General features: G+C 40.8%; 1 protein-coding gene across 6 annotated transcripts in view; it reads right to left on the minus strand.

Annotated features, from left to right (window-relative positions):
* usp2a (ubiquitin specific peptidase 2a) overlaps positions 1 to 5,390 on the minus strand; it is a 46,011-nt gene that overhangs the window by 24,565 nt on the left and 16,056 nt on the right. The gene's annotated exons all lie outside the window — the stretch shown is intronic.

The following is a 5,390-nucleotide window of genomic DNA, read 5'->3' on the forward strand; positions in this document are numbered from 1 at the left end:
TGGTGAGTAGATAATGAGTGAATTTTCATTTTTCTGTGAACTATCCCTTTAACCTTACTTATCTTAGCCTCATACAAATTGTAACTCAAGGTGCAGCTTATCTCCAGGAAAAGGTAATTACAAGTGATCTCCATAGCAACTAGGACATTTCATTTGATGATGAACACCATGGAAAGTGGTTCAAATAACTGTAAAAAAAACATAAAATGGATCATTTTCATAATATTTTTAAGCCAACTGCTATTTCCAAGGTCAATTATTAACACTCTATATTTCCATTATGGCTAGGAAAAAAAGGGCTTCACTTGGAGTAATGAAATCATTGTATCAGAGTGTGGGGGTGATGGGGGAGCTGACCCATGAAGCACAGCTCTGGATTTATTGCTTTATAGTCATCATTAGCCTTCAACTACAATAATGAGCTTTGGGTGGTGACCAAAATGGCCAACATAAGAATCCTAAGCTGATGGCAAGACTCACTGTGCATGAGAATGTGAGGATGTCTGCAATAGAAGAGAAAAGGTCAACAGATCACCAGATAGCGAATGATGATTTCTTGGCGTATAAGCATGGTCCAAAAATAAATGTTGTTGAATTAAATGAATTAGTTCAGATGCCAATAGCGGGTCACTGACAGGGGCGTACCTCACTACAACAAATACCGCTAAAGTTGATAGTGATTTCTCAATCCTTTGATTAACCCTCGCTGTCCACCATTCGCTATGGCTTGACACAAGAGATTAGATGATACCGTTATTGGTGCCAGAGAACTGTGTCAAGCTAAACAGCAGTAAGTGCTAAGGAAGTCTGCGGGTATGTGGCGGCACATTGCCAGTCTTATCAGTGTTTCTGCTAGTTACTTTTCACCATGGTAGCCTGCCACCACAAAAATCAATCAATCACCTAATCCAAGTGTTTACCCCAGTAGACAGAGACGGAACATGAATTAAGGATGGAGTTCAGGGAGGGACAGATGAAGGGAGAGAAAAGAGGAGGTAAGGAGAACAGCAGAGGAAAGGAAGAAAAAATAAAAACCACAAAACTTAAGAATGGGACCGTTTACTGTGTAAAATATGTAAGTAAAGATGTTCTTCATGAATCTTTTAGTACGCGCCCATCAATGGCATTTTGGGCAACCAGTTGTTGGCAGGTAGACTAAAAAGTTGGTTTTGGATTCTGCCTAGAAGTGTTAGGTATTTCCAGATTTAGAGAAAGTCCAAAAGAACATGTGGGCAGCTGCACCCCATGCACTCACCCTAACATTTATGAGCAGCATGGACAGATACTGTATAATAGACTTCAAAGCACTTGTATTGCTCAGTGTGTGAAAAGAATAATGACCACTCACTGACCCTAAAACTCCACCAGTCAACACGACCCATGATAACAGCTCACAGCTACTAAAAGAACTGGCCCTTATTTGCAAAATAACAAAGCAAAGCTCCAACTCATGCAGATGTTTAAAAAAAAAAAAATCAAACCATAAGCTGTCTGACCAATTGAGTTCCAGACACTCTATAAATATTGTTGACTCAACAAAAAGTCTAGACACATAGCCTAAGCAGAATGAACTCTGGCATAATCAGTTTTCACTCAGGCATATCACCCTCTCCCTTCACTGGCTGCATGTGTGGAGGAGCCAAAGAGTAAAAAGTGTGACTGGATTTGAGGTGAGGTAACACTGTACCTTGACTAGACAGCAATACACAGAGTTGAAATGAGCCTACACTGATAGTGATTTTTAGCAGGTTATAAACAAGCCAGCAGATTATCTAAAACCCTTAATTTGGAGGTAGATCAGTGAACATATAATATTGAGGGTAACATCTCAATGCACAGAAACACAAAGTGCACACAGCTGCAGCATATGGAAGGTCAAAGTGTTGGCAATAACGGCACTGTTCTCTCCAAAATAAGTATAACCTACTTGAGTGTTTTTATAACATGTACAATCGTGTGACTGTGTGTGTAACTTGCACTGTTGAACTTATTCTTAGCAATTTTGAGATCTAGTTATCAGTTAGCACAACTGGTAGGAAAGTTGGCCAGAGCTTAAAAAAAAATTATGTAGCAATAGTTTTCTATTGGGCTCAGTTGGTAAAGCAGTACTAATAACGTTAACGTTAAACGTGTTAGCAATCTAACTCACAAGCGGATTCACCAGTTAAGTTGTGAACATTAACATCTGCCTTGTGTCCTGTTAGTTCATTGACTGTGAGCACAAAACTCAAAACCCACTGATGCAAGACAGCAGCTACTAGCAGTTAGTAAACAAGCTGTACCTAATTAATTTACATACAAGTGATTATGAATTAAAAATAAACAAAAGAGATACTTCACAACCCGAAAATACGACTATGCAGCAAGACAACGCTGTCAATTGTTTGTCTCTTAGTAGAGCCGAAGAAATACTTAACATCAAATGTTTTTTATGTGTTCTGGTCTGATTTGAATATTATGCATGAAAAACAAGGCTGATGATAGTTATGTCAACCAGTTTATCGCACTCATAAACATGGCACAGGAAGAACTGGACCATGAGGCATCAGCAGCTGCTATTTTTGTATTGTAAGCTTCTGAGAAACTGAAATCAGGATTGGGTTTACCTTGCTTCGCCAAAGCTATTTCAAGACACATTTCAACACTGGCACACATGTGTTTAAACATTCATATTACAACCAGACAAGAGAGGGTGTTTATTTTCAAGTTCTCTTGTCATACTGTTGGATACTGGAAAAATGAGAACATAAAAGGATTGAGACTGAAAGAATATGTGGAGAAAAACTTGTACATATTTGACTAAAATTGTACAATTCTATTTCTGTTTTCTGAAGCAGTGTATATATATACATATATATATATGTATATATATAGAGCTGTATATATTCTGAACCTGTATATCTGTATAAATGTATTAATTCTGAAGCTGAAACAATTTTTTTGCTTGTCTCTTGTCAGAATCAGAATCAGAATCAGAATCCGAATACATAGTCATCTTATATGACAATTACCTAAATATATTTGGGTTCAACCTCAGTGTCAAGAAAAGAAGACACCGCTCCATTGAGGACTGAAGATGGCTGACCTAATATGACACCAAGTGGTGGTCACAGTAGCTGTCATTGTGGCGCTCATCAGTCATGAGATCATTCCTGACATTTTTTTGCCCCCAATATGTGTCGGCCATTAGGCACACCACACATGGGACAGCACTCAGCATAACCATTGTCACATATAATGTCTATATTTACGCACACATCTATTAGATCATCATACAGTACAACCATGAGGTTCATGTGTAAATCAAAGGAGGGTCGCAGCTCCACATTTTCTGTGTTGAAACAACTGTTTATTATAGTTTGGATTAATTGATTCATAATACTAAATACACAAATGTCATAATGTCAATTAAAGTTGATTTATTTTACTTAACGGATTAGATGAGAAAATTGATAGTGTCCTTGTGTCTATACTTTAACTGTGTGGCTGGATCCAGTTTGGGCAATGGTAATGGTTCGCCTGGCAGACATTCTCTTCTGTTTGTCTACCTGAACCCTGACTAGACAAAGTCCACCACATAACTGTGTGTTATTATTTAGCAAGATAATGATGTAATTTAAGTCAATAAAATAATCCATAAAAGAGACACAATGGACTTTTTTAAAGACATGAAACATTTGACCTCTGATAGATGAAGGGAAACTTTATAAGCAATAATGTGCACAATTTGTCACTTCAACTCACTGTCAGGTTCTGCTGCTAGAGCTTTTCTTAGTCTGGTATGACCAATGATGATATATAAAGATTGATGACCTACTGCTCCCTAAACTGAAGCCAAAACATCTGGATTGCACACTGGTGGCTGGCTGCAATATAACTCATCAACTCTGTGCACCTCTATGTGAGCAGATGGGACGTGACTAAAAATATCTCAGTAAATCCCCAAAATATGGTTATTGTCATTATAGCAAGTTCATATCACACTCAAGTGTTTTAATTTTCTTAATTAGTTATTTGGATCTAAAAACATTGTGAGATATCATGATTGACAGCTGAGATTGACCTGTGATTGGTCGCCTCTCTGATCATTACTGCCCACACTCTGGCTCAAAAAAGTCACCAGCACAGGATGGCAGCACCCATATCCAAGATATTTTGGCTTTATTGTACAGTGTGAGAAACAGGAGTTGCATCACCCATCTTTATTCATATGACCGTAGCTTATTGTGGCTATTTCTAACAAATGTTAGCAAAGATATTCCTGTAGAACAGAAATCACTGAGGTGTTCGATTTATTCTCCTCTTGTGCTACAGGAAAATAAACGTACCATTATCCCATAGTTGTAACGTGTGGTTGCTGCCTTGCTTCAATTGACAAATAATTTCAGCAATAAAGATCAATAGCATGTAAACATAAATTAATACCAAACTCAGGGTGTTTAAAGGGGACATAGCATGCAAATTCCACTTTGTTAGTGCTTCTACACGTTAATGTGGATATCTGGCATGTCTACCAACCCAAAAACTCTGGGAAAAAAACACTCGCGCGTTTTGTTATGGTTCCTCTAAGTCAGAAATGTCATGCTTGAGTGACTCGATTGAGCTTCCTGGGTTTTGTGTCGTAACAAGGCACTGGAAGTCTCCCTACATGGCCTTGGCCCACCCCCCACCTCATCCCCCCCCTGTCCCCCCACACTCGTTACGCCGGGTTTACACCGGACGCAGCGAGGCTGCGAGGCAGCGCAGCGCCGTTCTCAAGCGCGCAGCCGCCTGGCTGCTCACACGGGACGAGCATTTCTCCGCTGGTCAGCCCGCGATTCACTCACATGTGGCATTTGTCTGGATCGTTGGGACTGGGAGGCTGCAGCAGTTGCTCGGGCACGACCGCTCGCTCTCCCATGCGTGAGCTGGAATTTGTGTCAGCGCCACACAGCCAGCAGTGTGGAAGACTTCTGCAGTGTTCAGCACTACTGTAACACTGGCACAAACACACAGAGCCCCCCCCCACTCGTTACGCCGGGTTTACACCGGACGCGGAAGCGCCGCTGCGAGGCAGCGCAGCGCCGTTCTCAAGCGCGCAGCCGCCTGGCTGTTCACACGGGACGTGCATTTCTCTGCGCTGGTCAGCCCCATAGACTGTATATATAAGGTCAGCCCGCGATTCTGCTTTCTCCGCTTGTTGTTGTACCCGTTGAATGTCGGGGTTTGGGGGTAAATGATGGTCTTCATAGCCCCCCCCCACCCCTCTCTTTCTCTCTCTGTCTGTCTGCTTGTGTGCTTGTAGTGGATGGGCAGAGGGGGACATTTAATTATGTGATTGGGAAAATTAAAGCTCCAGGACAACAGAAGGGGAATACAAAGTATGGGATGCATATTTGATAATTTATATC

The sequence above is a fragment of the Hippoglossus hippoglossus genome, chromosome 13 (assembly GCF_009819705.1).
Source record: "Hippoglossus hippoglossus isolate fHipHip1 chromosome 13, fHipHip1.pri, whole genome shotgun sequence".
In the NCBI taxonomy this organism is placed as follows: domain Eukaryota; kingdom Metazoa; phylum Chordata; class Actinopteri; order Pleuronectiformes; family Pleuronectidae; genus Hippoglossus; species Hippoglossus hippoglossus.